The sequence below is a fragment of the Hylobates moloch genome, unplaced genomic scaffold, assembly GCF_009828535.3.
Source record: "Hylobates moloch isolate HMO894 unplaced genomic scaffold, HMol_V3 SCAFFOLD_3, whole genome shotgun sequence".
Classification (NCBI taxonomy): Eukaryota; Metazoa; Chordata; class Mammalia; order Primates; family Hylobatidae; genus Hylobates; species Hylobates moloch.
Window position 1 is genome coordinate 96,957,618 of NW_026652278.1, and position 20,979 is coordinate 96,978,596.

Below are 20,979 nucleotides of genomic sequence, written 5' to 3' on the forward strand. Positions count from 1 at the left end.
AACCTCCACCTCCCAGGTTCAATCGATTCTCCTGCCTCAGCCTCCCCAGTAGGTGGAACTACAGGCAGGCACCACCATGCCCGGCTAATTTCTTTTGTATTTATTTTTAGTAGAGATGGGGTTTCACCATGTTGACCAGGCTGGTCTCGAACTCCTGACCTTGTGATCCACCCGCCTTGGTGCCCCAAAATGCTGGGATTACAAGTGTGAGCCATCGTGCCTGGCCTCAAACCCTCTTTTATCAAATGTTTGGATTCTTACACGTACATCATTCAAGTTACTTAAAATAATGTGTTCAGGCCAGGCCTGGTGATTCATGCCTGTATTCCCAGAGCTTTAGGAGGCCGGGCTGGGGAATTGCTTGAGGCCAGGAGTTAAAGACCAGACTGGGCAACACAGTAAGAACCTTCTCTACAAAAAATATAAAAATTAGCCAGGCATGGTGGTGCATTCCTGCAGCCCCTCAGTCGGGAGGCTAAGCAGGAAGATTGTTTGAACCCAGGAGTTCAAGGCTGCAATGAGTTATGCTCAAACCACTGCCTTTCAGCCTGGGCAACACAGTGAGGCCCTGTCTCTAAATAATAATAATAATAAATAATAATGTTCTCTAGAGAATAATTATAGTTCATTCTCTAGAGAATAATTATGCTCCAAGCTCTAAAAGACTGGGGCGAGGGGAAGCAAACAAACAAACAAAAAACCCAACAGGGTAACCACTGTTTCTTAAGCCAACACTGGAACTTTGGCATCTTTTATTACTTTTATGTTCCAGAGAATAAAATGTCTTCTTGATGGCAGCCCAGAGCTTTCTCTTCCTTCCTCCCGCAGGGAGGGAGAGGTCCTGTCGCGGGTCTTTCTCGCCCTCTTGTGGTGAGAGGGAAGCAGCGCTCAACTGAGAAGACAGCAGCTGCTGTTTGCTGTTGATACAAGAAGCAAGGTCGTTCTAGGGAATATTTAGACTCGATATTTTAATGACTCTCTCTCCATGTCATGCAATGATCTCAGTAAAAGAGGACTGTGAGCCCTGTTCTCAGAGTCTTTTTAAGGCTTCAGACAATAATGAGCCAGATTCCCTTTGTGCATAAGACAGAGAAGAGGTGGTGTTACCTCCAGCAGGTGCATATATGCCATGAAGTGCGACAGTGATCGTTGTTCTAAATAAATCACCCTTGCCTGAGAGTGTGTGTCACCCACCAGAAGGGACAGTTTCTATTCTGGGCCATCCGAGTTCATTTCTGGGTCTTAATATTTTTGAATGGAAATGTGCTAACTGAACAGTACAAGGCATCACTCCTACTCTCTATGATCTCAACCTGGGCTTTTTTTTTCCTACAAATTTAGGAACTTTTTGTTTGTTTGTTTGTTTGTTTCTGAGATGGAGTTTCACTCTTGTTGCCCAGGCTGGAGTGCAGTGCAGTGGTGTGATCTTGGCTCACTGCAACCTCCACCTCCCAGATTCAAGTGATTGTCCTGCCTTAGCCTCCCAAGTAGCTGGGATTACAGCCTCCCAAGTAGCTGGAATTAGCCACCACACCTGGTTAATTTTTGTATTTTTAGTAGAGATGGGATTTCACCATGTTGGCCAGGCTGGTCTTGAATACAAACTTTTTGACTGACTCTGACTTTAAAAAGCAAACAAACAGGAAGCCCCCAAACAGCTGAATTAAGAAATGATCCCCTCCTTTCCTGATCTGTATAACACCAAATGATGGGCGACTGAATTTTTGTCCCTAACTGAAACTGACAGCATTGTATTGACAGGAACTCCTATCCAGCTGGAGACCAAAGCCAAGAGACTAACAGGAAAAATCTGCCTCCAATTGTACATTAATCACCAGTCTATACTGGTCATATTAATCAAATAGTTCATGTGGATGCTAAGAGCTATGTGAGACCACATCAGCCACTCTTTAAATTAAATGATGGGGGCTGGATGTGGTGGCTCATGCCTGTAATCTTAGCACTTTGGAAGGCCGAGGCATGTGGATTACTTGAGCCCAGGAGTTTGAGATCAGCCTGGGCAACACAGTGAAACACTGTCTCTACAAAAAGTACAAAAATTAGCCAGAAATGGTGGCATGTGCCTGTAGTCCCAAATCCGTGGGAGGCTGAGGTGGGAAGATTGCTTGAGCCATGGAGATTGAGGCTGCAGTGAGCCATAATCATGCCACTATACTCCAGACTGGGCAACAGAGCAAGATCCTCTCTCAAAAAACAAACAAAAATTAATTAATTAATTAATTAATAAAAATGAGGCTGGGCACGGTGGTTCACGCCTGTGATCCCAGCACTTTGAGAGGCTGAGGCAGGTAGATCACCTGAGGTCAGGAGTTCGAGACCAGCCTGGCCAACATGGTGAAACTCTGTATCTACTAAAAATACAAAAAATGAGCCAGGCGTGGTGGCAGGAGCCTGTAATCCCAGTTACTCGGGAGACTGAGGCAGAAGAATTGCTTGAACCCAGGAGGCGGAGGTTGCAGAGAGCAGAGATTGTGCCATTGCACTCCAGCTTGGGTGACAGAGTGAGACTCCATCTCAAAAAAGAGAAAGGTCACATCTGTCTCTGATTGTACAGCTGAAGGGACCAAGACTAGGTTAAATGAATTCCTCAAGGTCACACCAACTGCACTGAAGCTCTGAGTTCAGGACACCACCCTCCATCTGAAAGGCTGGGAAGCGGTGAAGGGCTTGTCACTGGCAAATAGTGGTTTGTTTCTCCTTGAACAGAATGTGGCAAGAAATTGTTAAGAGAGGGAGGAGAAGGGAAGGAGAGGAAGGGGAGAGCCTTTATAACTGAAAATATGGGCTGTTTTTGAGTTGATTAAATAACTACCACTCCCAAACTTGTCTCAGTTTCTATGAGCCTAAAGTAAGGAATTCTGCGAATGAGTTTTAGGTCATTTTTGGATTTCAGCTTTCAGTTACAGGAAGCAACCTGTCTAGGGAGCTGTCAGTGGCTGCTTTCTCCAATGCTTCATTTTATTTGCAAGGTCCTTCTGTTCAGAGCTTGGCCTTCTCCTATGGAAAAATGCTCTATGGGAAATTCCTGACCCTCACACCAGTCAGGGAAATGGCTTCCATGGAAGGGACACCCCAGTGCCCCTGGGGTCCATACCTGGTTCCATTTCAAGGACCATAAATGGGAGACCCACCAATCACCTGGAGATGATTTTCTCTTCCAGGCTGAAACTGCCTTTGAAAGATGGCGACAGTGAGGGAAGCCTAGCATGGCTGACTCCATCTTGCTCCAGCCTCACAGGCTGGCTGTCTTTGCTCACACCTGGGCACAGGCCAAGTTAACCATGGGAGGAATTTAGTTTATAGTTTAAGTTGGAAGCAAGAATGATAATAGTCCCTCCCTCGAAGTAAGCCCTTCCTTGCTCAGGGACCAAAAACTGATGAAAGGCGATGAGATTAAAATGATGGGAGGGTCCTGAACTCTGCTAAAATGTAGGAATAGTTTCTATAATCCCTCACTGCTTAGGAGTCCTGTGGCCAGAAGCCACAAGATTTGTGACTTCCCCGGTTGCTCCTATAGATAACACCACTGGTGTAGAACCTCAGATTGGTCTTTTGAGATGTTTTTCAGATATTTGCATTCTGGCAACCAACTGGCCCCACCCAGGATCGTGACTCATGACTCAACCAGTCCTGTGGCCATCAACCAGAGGCAGACTCAGTGAACAAGAACCATTTTTCCACACCCTGTGATTTCATCACCAACCAGTTAGCAGCATCCATTCCCTTGTCTCCAGCCCACCATACTATCCTTGAAAAACCCTAACCCCAGTCTTCTGGGAGGCTGATTTGAGTGACAACTCCAGTTCTTTCATGTGGCCTGCCTCAAGTCAGTTAAACTCTTGCTTTTGCTGTGTCGCCAAGGCTGGAGTACGGTGACGTGATTTTGGCTCACTGCAACCTCTGCCTCCTGGGTTCAAGCAATTCTCCTTCCTCAGCCTGTCTAGTAGCTGGGATTACAGGTGCAAGCCACCACGCCTGGCTCTGTGAGTTTTGCCATGTTGGCCAGGCTGGTCTCAAACTCCTGACCTCAATTGATCTGCCCACCTCAGCCTCCCAAAATGCTGGGATTACGGGTGTGAGCCACCACACACAGATTAAACTCTTTCTTTACTGCAATACCACAGTCTCAGCAAACTGGTTTTGTCTGTAGCAGGCAGGAAGAATCCATCAGGCAATTTACAAGACCAAGAACAAGGAAGGCAGCTGTGACTTCCCCTGGGGCCTTGCCCTCTGGGCTAGAGCTAAGTGGGTCTATCCAAACCCAGCTTCTCCACCTGACCTTGCTCCTTCAAGCTCTACTGCCTTTAAGTCACAACTGCATGGTGCTTTTGCTCTGGCTACAAGAAAGGGAGTAGACACACAGGAAGGGCCCTGGGCTGAGAGTCGCCTTGACATCAGCTGTTGGCCTGGCTCTGGGTCAGACTTCACTTAACCCCTTGGGTTGCAAAGTCCTCAGCTACAAAACAAACTGACCTGAGAAATGGTTTCTGAAGTCCCTCCTGGCTCTAGGAGTTGAAGCCTCTTTTGTGCAGCTTGCTCACACTATGCAAGATGATGAAAAGGCTGTTAAAGTGGAGTCCTCGTTCTTGGTTCTTGCAGAGGCTCCAAAGACCTAGGTCAGGGATTCTCCAACTTCAGCATGCTTTAGAATCATCTGGAGAGCTCGGAAAAACAGATTCATGGGCCCCATCCCACAGTGTACGATTTAGTAGGGTTGAGGTAGGGCCTGAGAATTTGCATTTCTTCTTTTTTAAAAGTGTTTGCAATTTTTATCAAATTATATAAAAATAAAATATATTTGAATAGAAGTAGAGGACTAGAAGGCACTAACAAATAATAGTAACTGGTTATCTTTTAAAATAATAAAAGAGGTGGGGCCAAGGCATGGTGGCTCATGCCTATAATCCTAGTGCTTTAGGAGGCTGAGTTGGGAGGATCACTTGAGGTTAGGAGTTTGAGACCAGTCTGGGCAACATAGCGAGATGCCATCACTACAAAACATAAAAATAAAATAACATTTTAATCAGCAAAGGAAAATACATTTGTTTTGTTTTGTTTTGTTTTTGAGATGGGGGCTCACTCTGTCACCCACGCTGGAATGCAGTGGCACAATCTGGGCTCACTGCAACCTCCTCCTCCCGGGTTCAAGCAATTCTCCCAAGTAGCTGTGATTACAGATGCGCCACCACTACGCCCAGCTAATTTTTTGTATTTTTATAGAGATGGGGTTTCACCATGTTGCCCAGGCTGGTCTTGAACGCCTGAGCTCAGGTGATCTGCCCACCTTGGTCTCCCAAAGTGCTGGGATTACAGTGTTTTCTTTAATGCTGAAAATTTCTGCAAATAATTCTTTTCACAAAACATCCTTTTCACAAAACATCCTTTGTTGACATTCTACAAATACCATCCAATAATGTTCCCAATACTTTCTTTTTGTGGAGGGAGTGTATATTTCTTTTTGACTTTTGTAATATTTATTATTTCAGGAAGATTTTTCAGAGAAACCTGCTGACCTTCTATTTGAGACATTAGAGATCCTTGATTTATTTGTTTTTCTCCCTCATTACTATAAACAATCGGAATTTAAGTGTCATTTGCTGAGATACCACATTTTTTCAATGCCTCTGAAATATTGTTATTTGGGGAAAGGTTGAAAATAATTTCAGTAGATAGAGCTCTTGTCTTCATTTCTCCCAGTTTGTAGAGGCAAACTGCTTTCTTTGTGGCTGCAAATATCTCAAATGGATTGACAATCACTGCAGGATGTATCAGTGAGCCATCAGTGATACCTTCCATGGCTTTGTTTCTCAAGTTCCCCGCATTTTTTACATCTTTAAATAATATTAATAGAAGGGTCGGCCGGGTACAGTGACTCACTCCTGTAATCCCAGCACTTTGGGAGGCTGAAGCAGGCGGATGACCTGAGGTCAGGAGTTCGAGACCAGCCCGACCAACATGGTGAAACTCTGTCTCTACTGAAAATGCAAAAATTAGCCAGGCATGGTGACACATGCCTGTAATCCCAGCTACTTGGGAGGCTGAGGCACAAAACTCACTTGAACCCGGAAGGCAGAGGTTGCAGTGAGCCGAGATCGGGCCACTGCATTCCAGCCTGGGTGACAGAGCAAGACTCCGTCTCAAAAAAAAAAAAAAGAGGCCGAGCACAGTGGCTCACTCCTGTAATCCCAGCACTTTGGGAGGCTGAAGTGGGTGGATCACCAGAGGTCAGGAGTTCAAGACCAGCCTGGCCAGCATGGTGAAACCCTATCTCTACTAAAAATACAAAAACTAGCTGGGCATGGTGACGCATGCCTGTAGTCCAAGCTACTCAGAAGGCTGAGGCAGGAAAATTGCTTGAACCCAGGAGGCAGAGGTTGCAGTGAGCCGAGATGGCGCCACTGCACTCTAGCCTGGAGACAAAGCAAGACTCTTTCTCCATAAAAAAAGAAAAAGAAAAAATAGAACAGTCACCTGTCCAGTCACCTGTCCAGTATCTGGTGCATCTCCTGCACGTCTTGTAAGTTCCCAGGTGATGCTGCCAACTGGGGACCACCCTTTGAGAACCTTTGGCCTAGAGCTAGAGGCACCAGGTATTCTCCAGTTCTTACAAGACATGCCAAGAGATTAGAACCCTACTCTGCCAGCAATAAGAAGGCTCCTACAGGCAGACCCTTAACCCTATAACTGACGACAGATTCTGACATAACCTGTTTCCTAAGGTCGGTCTCATGGAGACTGTTCAATGATAACTAATATTCACAGAGTGCATTACAGTTTTCAGAGAGCTTCACTTTACTTCATTTGTTTCTCCTCACAATTCTATGATACGGATACTGTATCTTCATTTTTGGAGGAAAAAAAGTCAAGTCAAGTCTTTGATGAGTGTCATGCAGCTACAAAGAGGTGGAGTGGGGACCCAGGACCCACCCAGGTCTTTTGAGTCTTCGTGATCTCTGTACTTTACCAAGCTGCACTTCAATCTACTCTTCTGGTTTACTGGATCACTGGGTTTTGTTTTTTGTTTGTTTGTTTGTTTGTTTGTTTTGAGATGGAGTCTTGCTCTTTCACCCAGGCTGGAGTGCAGTGTCACCATCTCAGCTCGCTGCAACCTACACCTCCAGGTTCAAGTGATTCTCTTGCCTCAGCCTCCCAAGTAGCTGGGATTACAGGTGGGTGCCACCACCCCTGGCTAATTTTTTTGTATTTTTAGTAGAGACGGGGTTTCACCATGTTGGCCAGGTTGGTCGCAAACTCCTGACCTTAAGTGATCTGCCCGCCTCAGCCTCCCTAAGTGCTGGGATTACAGATGTGAACCACCGTGCCCACGCTAGGGCACTGTTTCTTTTCTTTTCTTTCTTTCTTTTTTTTTTTTTTTGAGACAGTTTCTCTCTTGTTGCCCAGGATGGAGTGTAATGGTGCGATCTCAGCTCACTGCAACCTCCACCTCCTGGGTTCAAGCGATTCTCCTGCCTGAGCCTCCCGAGTAGCTGGGATTACAGGCATGCGCCACCACGTCCAGCTAATTTTTGTATTTTTAGTAGAGATGGGGTTTCACCATGTTGGCCAGGCTGGTCTCAGACTCCTGACCTCAGGTGACCCACCCACCTCTGCCTCCCAAAGTGCTGAGATTACAGGCGTGAGCCACGGCGCCCAGCCCTGGGGCACTGTTTCTGACCAGAAAATTACTTCTTGAGGTGCTAATTAGGGATCATTTTAACACATGCAAAACTGTGTTATTTGGACGGCCATTTTTCCCTGGTTCCATTGCAAATCCCAGTAGAAACCTGACCTGGAAGCCCTTGCTCCTGCATTAGAACGTGGCATGGAAATGGTCTGGTGAAATAGTGAATTAATTTTCACTGTGTTCCAGCCATTGTCCTCCGTGGTGTCAGTTTTTCTGTACTGTCCAATGTGCTGGAGAAGGACTCTCTGGATAGGATTGTCCAAAGGCACATTTTGATACTTAGTTCTCAGTTTTGATTTTTCAAATCTCTGATCACTTTCTTTTTTCTTTCTTTTTTTTATTTTTTGAGACAGAGTTTCGCTCTTGTTGCCCAGGCTGGAGTGCAATGGCATGATCTCAGCTCACTGCAACCTCCACCTCCCAGCTTCAAGCGATTCTCCTGTCTCAGCCTCCCTAGTAGCTGGGATTATAGGCATGTGCCACTACACCCAGCTAATTTTGTATTTTTACTTCAGATGGGGTTTATCCATATTGGTCAGGCTGGCCTTGAACTCCCGACCTCAGGTGAGCCGCCTGCCTCGGCCTCCCAAAGTGCTGGGATTACAGGCTTCTTTTTATTTTTTTAAAGATGGGGTCTCGCCATGTTGCCCAGGCTGGTCTCAAACTCCTGGGCTCAAACGATCAACCCACTTCAGCCTCCTAAAGTGCTGGGATTACAGGCATAAGTCACCGCATCTGGCTCTGATCACTTTCTTAATTCCACTCTGTCCGCAGCGAACATAATGAACAGCAAGTTCTTAGAAATATTTGGCAGACAGTTAACATAAAGGGATGACTGCAAACAGAATAAGGTCATTCTCCTCTGTAGGTAACTCTTCTGCATTGACTATTAGGAACTTCCTAAATAAAGTTACTTAAGTGATGTGGAGAGGATGCTGTTGCTATTTTTCATGAAGAATGACCCAGTGTAGTTAAAGGGAATTCAGGCCTATTTACTAGGATGGACACACACACACACACACACACACACTCACAATCACCTATCACCTTAAATGTTTCTACTTTAGGACAAATAGACTATCTTACAATGACTTAACTATGCTTGTCCTATGGTAAAACATTGACTCTTGACGTAGGTGTTTGTTTGTTTGTTTGTTGGTTTGTTTGTTTGTTTTTCTTTTGGAGACGGAGTCTTGCTCTGTCGCCCAGGCTGAAGTGCAGTGGCACAATCTTGGCTCACTGCAACCTCCGCCTCCTTGGTTCAAGCAATTCTGCTGCCTCAGCCTCCTGAGTAGCTGGGATTACAGGTGCCCACCACCACACCTGGCTAATCGCCCAGCTAATTTTTTGTATTTTTAGTACAGACGGGGTTTTTTAGTAGAGACGGGGTTTCACCATGTTGGCCAGGCTGGTCTTGAACTCCTGACTCAGGTGATCCACCTGCCTCAGCCTCCCAAAGTATTGGGATTACAGGCATGAGCCACTGCGCCTGGCCAACATAGGCCTTTTGAATGAGAGATTAAAAACCATGTTCATTCATCTTGAGATTCTCCCCCCATCACAGGGTCCTGCATTCCTCATCAGTGATGCTGAGAGATGAGTGGGGCACAGGGCGTCAGTTCTGACCAGTGGGAGTCTCCCAAGCCACAAGTGATGGAGAGAATTGGGCTTTCTGGTCTTACAGTCAAAACCCCATCTTCACAAGCCTATTTCCCTAAGACCAGACTCTAAGGAGAGAGGAAAGGGGAAATGCTGTGGCCTCAAGCCCTCTGGACAATGTGAAGGTTGGATAGTTGGTCTTGAGCAGCAGCTAGACAGAGATGAGCCCAGAAGGGCAGTAGTGGCCGAGCAGAGGTAGGGAGAAAGGACAAAGGCCGCCCTGATGCATGACGAGGGCATGGACAGGAGCACCAGGGCCAGGGACAGGAACCAAACTTTCCCAAAGTCCTCAATGCGTTGACAGAATGCGTTTTTTAGCAAACTGGTTGAGAGGCATCCAGAGCAGGATGATTCTCCCTTGATATCTTCCTTGCTTGGAGAGAGAGAGAGAGAGAGAGATATATATATATATATATTTTTTTTTTTTTTTTTGAGATGGAGTCTCACTGTGTCACCCAGGCTGGAGTGCAGTGGTGTGATCTCAGCTCACCGCAACCTCCACCTCCCGGGTTCAAGTGACTCTCCTGTCTCAGCCTCCTGAGTAGCTGAGATTACAGGCGCTCACCACCATGACTGGCTAATTTTTTTGTGTTTTTAGTATAGAGATGGGGTTTCACCATGTTGGTCGGGCTGGTCTTGAACTCCTGACCTCAGGTGATGTGCCCACCTCAGCCTCCCAAAGTGCTGGGATTACAGGCATGAGCCAACACTCTGTGGCACCATTCTTGGATTTTATGCATTCAATCAACTACCTTCTCACCTAAATTTGGTTGCATAGCTTTGGTGAAAGTCAGGCCTCTCCTTCAGTGAAAAAATAATTTCAATACCTAATTATTCATCTTACATAGTAGCACAATAAAATGCACCACATTCTGAAGAAATTTCAGAATTACGGAATAAGAGTCAGGAAAATTCAGATGGGCTACAATATCCACTACCTTAAACTCCAAAGACAAGGTTAATATTTACATATTTGTGGCTGAGCGTGGTGGCTCACATCACACCTATAATCCCCAGTGCTTTGGGAGGCTGAGGTAGGAGAATTGCTTGAGGCCAGGAGTTCGAGATCAGCCTGGGCAACATGGTGAGATCTCATCTCTACAAAAAAATTAAAAAAATTAGCCAAATGTGATGACGTGCACCTGTGGTCCCAGCTACTTGGGAGGCTGAAGTGGGAGGATCACTTGAGCGCAGGAATTCAAGGACACAGTGAGCTATGATTGCAACATTGCCCTCCAGCCTGGGTGATGGAGGTGCTGTCTCTAAAAATTAATTAAGTAATTAATTTAATTGACTAAAAATAACCATTTGGAGTCTGGGCGCAGTGGCTCACACCTGTAATCTGAGCACTTTGGGAGGCCGAGGTGGGCAGATCACCTGAGGTCAGGAGTTCGAAACCAGCCTGGCCAACATGGTGAAACCCCGTCTCTACTAAAAATACAAAAAATTAGCCCGGCGTAGTGGCTGGCACCTGTAGTCCCAGCTATTCGGGAGGCTTAGACAGGAGAACTGCTTGAACCTAGGAGGCAGAGGTTCCAGTGAGCAGAGATCCCGCCACTGCACTCCAGCCTGGGCGACAGAGCAAGACTGTCTCAAAAACAAAACAAAAACCATTTGGTAAGCTGTAAAGATCCATTACTGGTATTCTATGGAACGGGTATCCTTAAAGGGACCACGAACGGGAGAATGAGCTCAAAGGAAGAACAACGGGAAGATGCTGAACACAGACTTCTCCTGCTCACAGTTGTGCCTAAAGGCTATCATAGCTGTCTTTGGAATATCCAGCTCCTCAAACAGTTCTATTGCTGGTGTTTGGTGTGTTCTATAAGCAGCATTTCAGTATGACTTACTCTAAACTGAAATGTTTCGGACTCCCTGCTCATGTTCCCTGGGTTGCTGACAAACAACCTACAGATAATCTCAGATGCTACCAGCACTTGGGATGAGAGGCCACTAGGCTACAGGGCGCCCACCCTTACTAGGGAGCCGCCTTTCCCCACACTCAGCCCATCGCACTGGAGAGAGGGGACAGGGGGAGGAATTGCCCCTAATGCACTGCTTTTGGTTTTTGCTTTTTTTCTTTTTTTCCAAAATTGCACGAAGATAAAGCAAAGCTGAAGTTGATGCAGGCGTGTTGTGTAGACACTTGCAGTTCCACCCTCACTGTGCGCTCATTGGACAGTAACGCAACCCCAAGTAAAGGATGGTGGTTGCTGCTAATGTACTTCCATTCCACTGGGGTGAGGCCCATCAAGCAAATGGTCTGTTTGGAAAAAATATAAGGACATTTGCTCCCCTACCCAGAAAGACTTTTGAACTTAGAAGAAAATGAATAAACACATAAAAATAAAAAAGAAAGAAAATTAGTAAACACAACAGAGTTAGGTTATTACATAGTGAGGTTCATTTTCTTCTAAAGTACCAAGAGTCACAACATACAGGTTGAAGTCTGATACACTCTCTGTTCCTCCTTCCTGCTATGGGTTCCCCACTAATAACTTTATGAGCTCAGGCTGAAATGTCAACTTGAACTTTAGCACTTGTGGCACAACCAACTATAACTCAGTTTAAGCATACTCATTTTATTTGATTGAGTGTTTCAATTTACTCTGCACTTCCTGAGGTTCTTGGGTTAAAACAACATGATCTAATGCAATAAAAACTAGCAAAAATATATATTTATTCTTTATTTCCAGTAGCACAAGGCCAATTGAATCTACCCAAAGCATACCTAAACAGTGTTAATAAGCCTGTGTGCTAAATGATTTTCTCTCCTTTCTGGCGCCCACACATTCAATTAAGAAGCCCCTTGGTTTGGCAATGGCATATCAACATACACAGTTTCAGGACTAACCAAGCGTGTTTGCAAGCTAAAAGGTGGTGTTAATAGTGAGTGCATAAGGAGGTTTCTGAATAGTTTTGAGGCAGATTAGGCCAAGGAGAAACAAGGTTCATTCTTCAATGATTAATATTAATTTTATAACTCCTGCCAGGAGTGTAGAGCATAAGAACTTTACAATTTTTTTTTTTTGAGATGGAGTTTCGCTCTTGTTGCCCAGGCTGGAGTGCAGTGGAGCAATCTTGGCTCGCTGCAACCTCCGCCTCCCAGTTTCAAGGGATTCTCCTGCCTCAGCTTCCCGAGTAGCTGGGATTACAGGTATGCGCCACCAGGCCCAGCCAATTTTTGTATTTTTAGAGAGACAGGGTTTTACCATGTCGGCCAGGCTGGTCTCTAACTCCTGACCTCAAGTGACCCACCTGCCACTGCCACCTGCCGCTGCCTCCCAAAGTGCTGGGATTACGGGCGTGAGCCATTGCACCCGGCCTGAACTTTATAATATTCTTGAAGACATAAAACCAGGAAAGGGACCAGGGAGAAGCTGGTACTTGACTTGGACCTTAAAGCAAGAACAGAAGATTTAAAAAGAGAGAGAGTGAAGGCAGGAGAGCACAAGTGAGAGTGGCATGCATGCACTCAACAAATATTAATAGTGCATGAACTGGCTGGGTGCGGTGGCTCACACCTGTAATCCCAGCATTTTGGGAGGCTGAGGTGGGTGGATCACTTGAGGTTGGGAGTTGGAGACCAGCCTGACCATCATGGAGAAACCCCATCTCTACTAAAAGTACCAGAAAAATTAGCTGGACATGGTGGCACACATCTGTAATCCCAGCTACTTGGGAGGCTGAGGCAGAAGAATTGCTTGAAGCCAGGGGGCAGATGTTGCAGTGAGCTGAGATCACACCATTGCACTCCAGCCTGGGCAACAAGAGCGAAACTCTGTCTCAAAAAAAAAAAAAAAAAAAATAGTGCATGAACCATGTGCCAGGACCTGGACTAGATGCTAGGATACATCTGTGAATACAAATATCTCCTGGAACTTACAATGACACGGAGGTAGACACACAATGGACAAGTAACATGTAGAGGTTACAGATGGTAATAGGTCCAATAGAGAATAGAGCCAGGAAGGGCGATAGGGGGATCCTGAGTGAGTTAAAACAGAGTGACCAGGTGATGCCTCTCTGATAAAGTGACCATTTTAGTAAGACCAAAAGGAAGTAAGAGAGTGGGTTGTCCAGCTCTAAGGAGGAAGTGTTCTGCACAGAGGGTACAGTAAGTGTAAACGCCCTATGGTAGAACTGTGCTCAAACAGAGAAAGCATGCATTCTCAACAGGGCAGACAGCATCCCGAGGGAGTGAAAATTCATTCTTGGAAGATGAAGAAAAACTTACTCTTTTTTTTTTTTTTGAGATGGAGTCTTGCTCTGTTGCCCAGGCTGGAGTGCAGTGGCATGATCTCTGCTCACTGCAAGCTCTGCCTTCCAGGTTCAAGCGATTCTCCTGCCTCAGCCTCCCTACTAGCTGGGATTACAGGCACATGCCATCATGCCCATCCAATTTTTTGTTTTTTTAGTAGAGACGGGGTTTCACCGTATTAGCCAGGATGGTCTCTATCTCCTGACCTCGTGATCCTCCTGCCTTGGCCTCCCAAAGTGCTGGGATTACAGGCATGAGCCACCGTGCCAGGTTTTTTAGACAAGGTGTCACTCTGTTGCCCAGGCTGGATCATGGCCCCACTCACCTCACTGCAACTCACCTCGGGTTCACCCATTCTGCCTTTTGAGACGGAGTCTCGCTCTGTTGCCCAGGCTGGAGTGCAGTGGCACAATCTCGGCTCACTGCAAGCTCCGCCTCCCGGGTTCACGCCATTCTCCTGCCTCAGCCTCTCTGAGTAGCTGGGACTACAGGCGCCCGCCACCACGCCCGGCTAATTTTTTGTATTTTTAGTAGAGACGGGGTTTCACCGTGCTCTCGATATCCTGACCTCGTGATCCGCCCGCCTCGGCCTCCCAAAGTGCTGGGATTACAAGAGTGAGCCACCTCGCCCGGCCTGATTGCAAGATTTTTAACAGAGCAGGGATGTGACTTAATTTAGATTTTAATAGCATCCCTCTGGCTGCTATGTTGAGCATAGACTGTAGGGAGACCAGTAGGAGGTGATTGCTGTATCCCAGGTGGAAGATGATGAAGCTTGGTCTGGGGTGGTAGAGGTGGAGGTGGTGAGAAGTGGTGGACTCTGTAAATGTTTTGAAGATAACGCTGACAGGATATGCATGTATTGAATCTGGGGAGTAAAAGAAAGAGAAGAGTTGAGTATGACTCCAAGTTTGGCCAGAAGAACTAGAAGGATGGAGCTGTCATTGACTTAGATGGAGACCATTTAGGGAGAAGAGTTGGGAGAGGACTGTCAGGAGCTCAAGTTTAGTGTGTTAAGTTTGAGGTGCCTAGTAGATATCCAAACATAGATGCTGAGTAAGCAATTGAATGTGGGAGTCTGGAGTTCAGGGAAGAGACTCAGGCTGGAGACACAAATCTGGGTGTTATACATGAGACATGGCAATAACATTAAAAGGAGAGGGGCAGGAAAAGAGGAATAGAGGAAAAAGACGAGAAAACTAACCAAATGGAAGATCCAAACCCAGACATATCAATAATCATATTAAAGATGAATGAACTAAACACTACAATTAAAAGGCAGAGATTGTCAGAATGGAAACTTACTCTATTTTTTTCTTTCTTTTTTTTTTTTTTTTTTGAGATAGAGTCTCGCTCTGTCACCCAGGCTGGAGTGCAGTGGTGCAATCTCAGCTCACTGCAAGCTCCACCTCCCGGGTTCACGCCATTCTCCTGCCTCTGCCTCCCAAGTAGCTGGGACTACAGGCACCCGCCACCATGCCCAGCGAATTTTTTTGTAGTTTTAGTAGAGACGGGGTTTCACCTTGTTAGCCAGGATGATCTCAATCTCCTGACCTCATGATCCGCCCACCTCGGCCTCCCAAAGTGCTGGGATTAAAGGCGTGAGCCACCGCGCCTGGCCTACTCTATTTTTTTCTAAAAGAAATGCAGTTTAAATATAGAAACACACAGATAGCCTAAAAGCAAATGGACAAAGATGTACCATGCAAACAGTAAGCATAACAGGGTTTGAGTGGCTGTATTAAGGCCAGATTAAATAGACTTCAAGAAAAAATATTTCCAGAGATGAAGAGGGACATTTAATTATAATTAAAATTATTCCACAGCCAATATTTTACTGAATGGGGAAAAACTGAATGCTTTTCCTCTAAAAACTGGAACAAGACAAGTATACCCACTCTCATCACTCTTATTCAATATAGTATTATTAATAGAAGTTCTAGCCATAGCAACTAAGCAAGAGAAAGGAATAAAGGGCATCCAAATAGGAAAGTAGGAAGTAAAATTGTCCCTTTTTGCAGATGACATGATCTTATATATAGAAAAACCTAAATACTCTACCAAGAAAACTATTTGAATTGATAAACTCAGTAAAATTGCAGGATACAAAGTTTTATATGAAAATCAGTGGCATATCCTTTTTTTTGTGATGGAGTCTTGCTCTGTCACCCTGCCTGGAGTGCAGTGGCATGATCTCGGCTCACTGCAAGCTCCGCCTCCTGGGTTCATGCCATTTTCCTGCCTCAGCCTCCCAAGTAGCTGGGACTACAGGCATCCGCCACCATGCCCGGCTAATTTTTTTTTGCATTTTTAGTAGCGACGGGGTTTCACCGTGTAAGCCAGGATGGTCTCGATCTCCTGATCTCATGATCTGCCCACCTTGGCCTCCCAAAGTGCTGCGATTACAGGCATGAGCCACCGTGCCTGGCAAATCAGTGGCATTTCTATACACAAACAATGAACTAGCTGAAGGAGAAAATCAAGAAGGCAATTCTATTTCCAATAGCTACAGGAAAGTATCTAGGAATAAATTTAACCAAGGGAGGTGAAAGCCCCATACAAGGAAAACTGCAAAACACTGGTGAGAGAAATTGCCGAGGATACAAACAAATGGAAAAACACCCCATGCTCATGCATGGAAAGAATTAATATTGTTAAAATGACAATACTACCTAAAGCAATTTACAGATTTAATGCAATCTCTATCAAAATACCAATGACATTCTTCACAGAAATAGGGAAAAAAATTCCTATTATTTGTGTGGAACCACAAAAGACCCTGAAGCAATCCTAGGAAAAAGAACGAAACTGGACTCAGAACACTGCCAGACCTCAAAATATACTACAAAGCTGTAGTAACCCAAACAGCATGGTACGGGCATAAAAACAGACACTTAGACCAATATAACAAAATAAAGAACTCAGAAATTAATCTGCATATCTACAGGAAACTAATTTTTGGCAAAAGTGCCAAGAATACTCATTGGGGAAAGGACAGTCTGTTCAATGAATGGTGCTGAGAAAACCGAATATTTATAAGCAGAAGAATAAAACCAGACCACCACCTCTCACCCTATATAAAATCCAACTCAAAATGGATCAAAGCAGGTGGGAGGGGAGCATAAAAAAATAAAAATAAAAATAATGGATCAGAGACCTAAGTATAAGATCTGAAACAATAAAAATACTAGAAGAAAGCATAAGCAAAATCCTCCAGGACACTGGTCAGGAAAAGATTTTATCAATAAGACCTCCAACAACACAGGCAACAAAAACAAAAATAAACAAATGGGATATATCAAACTAGAATGCTTCTACACAGCAAGGGAAGCAATCAACAGAATGAAAAAACAGCCTACAGAATGGGAAAAAATATTTGCAAACAACTTATCCAACAGGTAATTAATATCCAGAATATACAAGGAATTCTAACATCTCAACAGCAAAAAATAATCTGAGGTCGGGTGCGGTGGCTCACGCCTGTAATCCCAGCACTTTGGAAGGCTGAGGCGGTTGCATCACCTGAGATCAGGAGTTTGAGACCAGCCTGGGCAACATGGTGAAACCCCATCTCTACTAAAAATACAAAATTAGCTGGGTATGGTGGCGCACGCCTGTAATCCCAGCTACTTGGGAGGCTGAGGCAGGAGAATCACTTGAACCCATGAGGCGGAGGTTGCAGTGAGCCAAGATTGTGCCACAGCACTCCAGCCTGGGCGACAGAGAAAGACTGTCTTAAAATAAAAATTATTAAAGACTTCTCAGAAAATAGTACATCTTTCTCCTGGTGAAGAGTCAAATGTAAAAAGTTATCAGTGCCTACAAATTAATCACTCTTCTGTGGTAGAAAAATTTCGGGGATTATGCACGTCAAAGCAAACAAACAAGGTAAACAAAACCACTAATTACTAAAACCTTTTGGATTTAGAAACCTAACTCGCCGGACGCGGTGGCTCACGCCTGTAATCCCAGCACTTTGGGAGGCTGAGGTGGGCAGATCACGAGGTCAGGGGATTGAGACCATCCTGGCTAACATGGTGAAACCTCATCTCTACTAAAAATATGAAAAATCAGCCAGGCATGGTGGCGGGCGCCTGTAGTCCCAGCTACTCGGGAGGCTGAGGCAGGAGAATCACTTGAACCCAGGAGGCAGAGGTTGCAGTGAGCCAAGATTGCGCCATTGCTTTCCAGCCTCGGTGACAGAGTGAGATACCACCTCAAAAAAAAAAAAAAATTCTGATTAAAAATGGGCAAATTATCTGAACAGACATTTCTTAAAAGAAGACATACAAATGGTCAACAAAGATATAAAAAAAATGCTCAGCATCACTAACTATCAGGGAAATGCAAATCAAAACCACCATGAGATATCATCTCACCCCAGTTAGGAGGACTATTATCAAAATCACAAAAAGTAACAAATGCTGGCGAGGGTGTAGAGAAAAGGGAATTCTTACACATTGTTGGTGGGAAAGCAAACTAGTACAGCCACTATGGCGAATGGTATGAAGGTCCTTCAAAAAGCTCCATATGGAACTACCATATGATCCAGCAATCCTGCTACTGGAAATTTATCCAAAGACAAGGAAATCATTATATCGAAGAGACACCTGTATCCCATGTTTACTGCAGTACTATTCACAATAGTCAAGATATGGAATCAACCTGTGTCCAACACCAGATAAATGGATAAAGAAACTGTGGTATTTATACACCATGGAATACAATTCAGCCATAAAAAAATGAAATTTTGTCTTTTGAGGCAACCTCAAAAGAACCAGAAGACATTATTTTAAGTGAAATAATCCAGGGACAGAAAGTTAAACACTGCATGTTCTCACTCATAGGTAAGAAGCTAATAAATTTGGTCACATAGAAGTAAAAAGTAGAACAGAGCCTACTAGAAGCTGGGAAGCGTAGAGGAAAGAGAGGGAGAGGGAGATTTGTTAAAGGATACAAAATTACACTAAGAAGGAGGAATAAATTCTAGTGTTCTATAGCACTATAGGATGACTAGAGTTAACAATAATATATTAATATTACATAGTTTCAAATAGCTAGATGGAAAATATTGAATGTTTCCACCACAAAGGAATGATAAATGTTTGCAAAGATGGATATGCTAATTGCCCTGAACTGATCACTATAAATTGTATGTATCAAAATATCACTATGTACCCCATAGGTATGTGCAATTATTATTTGCCAATTTAAAAAAATAAACTAAATTTTAAAATTGTCCATTTATCAGGAAGACATAACCGTATGTTTGTGTATATCTAATCATAGGTGTTTGAAACACATGAAGCAAATATTGATATAATTAAAGAGAAGAGAGGCATTTTCACAATTATAGAGGTTTTAATATCTCTCTTTCAGCAATTAACAGAACAACTAGGTAAAGAATAGAAAATACGCAGAAAAACCACGCATGGTGGCTCATGCCTGTAATCCCAGCTACACAGGAGGATTGCTTGAGGCCAGCAGTTTGAAACCAGCCTGGGCAACTTAGCAAGATCCCATCTTTATAAAGAAATAAATAATACTTAGAAGTTCTGAACACCATTGACTACCCTCCTAGAACACTATATCTAACAAGAACAGAATACAGATTATTTTCAAGTATATATGATACTTACCAGGATAGACTATATATATATATATATATATGCTGGGTTATAAAAAAAGCCTCAATAAATTTTAAAATATTGAAATTATGCAAAGTATATTCTCTGACTATAATGGAATTAAATCAGAAATTAGTAACAGTAAAATAATTAGGAAAGCCTTAAATATTTGAAAATTAAACATAGGCTGGGTGCGGTGGCTCACACCTGTAATCCCAGCACTTTGGGAGGCCAAGCGGGCGGATCACCTGAGGTTGGGAGTTCAAGATCAGCCTGACCAACATGGAGAAACCCTATCTCTACTAACAATACAAAATTAGCCAGACGTGGTTGTGCATGCCTGTAATCCCATGGTTGCGCATGCCTGTAATGCCTCTCTCTGCCAGTTTCATCCACCTACCCTTGGGCCCCGCCATTTTGCAGGAGGAGAGGAGTTGGGTGTTGACAGGGAGAGACTTTACCTGCTTGGCACTCCAACCCATGGCTAAGGATCCTTCACCCACCAAACTTCACAGCAAGAAGGCTGAGTGCAGCAGGACTCACCCTCCACCCCCCACAGCCAGGAAGTAAAGGGAGGGCCCCCCAATTCTGTGCCCAAACTCCCTTTGGGAGCACCCTGGGCTCAATAAAGGGTTCTCCTTCCAGCTTATTTTACTTCCAAATACTTATTTCCTTTTCATTTATTAATTATTACTATTATTGAGACAAGATTTTGCTCTGCTGCCCAGGCTGAAGTGTAGTGGCACAATCACAGCCCACTACAGCCTCGTCTTCCTGCCTCAGCCTCATGAGTAGCTGGGACTACAGGCACGCATCACCACACCTGGCTAATATTGGTATTTTTTTGAAGAGACGGGGTCTCGCCATGCAGCGCAGGCTGGTCTTGAACTCCTGGGCTCAAGTGATGCAACCGCCTCGGCCTCCCAGAGTGCTAGGATTACAGGTGTGAGCCACTGTACGCAGCCTAAATACTGATTTTACTTCTTGGCAGAACAGCTGGAGGTAAGAAGCCCAAGAAGGTCTACTTCCTGGAAAAAGGAAGAAGCACAAAGCCTTGAGTTCAAGATAGTTCCCCAGCACGTTCTATAAATTTGGGTTATAAAAGCATCTGTCATTTATTCATGTGTTAATGTTAATCGCTTGAGTTTCCACCTTCCAGTGAGTAGGAGCGTGTCAGTAGAAGAAGAAAGAGGTAGGAGAGGAGGCTAAATGAGACAAAAAGGAGCAGAGAGGGGAGAGGGGAGAAGGAGCTGAATGCAGACATTGATTTTCTTCCTATCTTCTCTCTCTTTTTTTTTTTTTTTGAGAGAGATTTGCTCTTGTTGCCCAGGCTGGAGTGCAATGGCGCGATCTTGGCTCACTGCAATCTCCATCTGCTGCGTTCAAGCAATTCTGCCTCAGCCTCCTGAGTAGCTAGGATTACAGGCGTGTGCCACCATGCCCGGCTAATTTTTGTATTTTTAGTAGAGACGGGGTTTCACAATGTTGGCCAGGCTGGTCTCAAAACTCCTGACCCCAAGTGATCCACCTGCCTCGGCCTCCCAAAGTGCTGGGATTACAGGTGTGAGCTACTGTGCCTGGCCCCTATCTTCTCGTTTTTTAATCTGCCCTCCAACTTCTCTCCCATCTTTTTCTTTTTTATAAGCATATAAGGGCTTCCTTACTTAAAAGCTGAGTGTGGCTCACCCCTTCCTTGATGGCAAGGGCTTTTTAAGTATGGGACAGAC

The 20,979-nt window shown here is 44.6% G+C and overlaps 1 non-coding gene and 1 pseudogene across 1 annotated transcript; both read right to left on the bottom strand.

The window, feature by feature from the left end:
• Positions 1–5,390: 5,390 nt before the first annotated feature.
• LOC116480979 (EKC/KEOPS complex subunit TPRKB-like) lies at positions 5,391–19,734 on the bottom strand (annotated as a pseudogene).
• LOC116466206 (U4atac minor spliceosomal RNA) lies at positions 11,447–11,572 on the bottom strand. Its single transcript, XR_004247445.1, has one exon. It is a non-coding gene; the product is annotated as a U4atac minor spliceosomal RNA (small nuclear RNA).
• Positions 19,735–20,979: the final 1,245 nt, after the last annotated feature.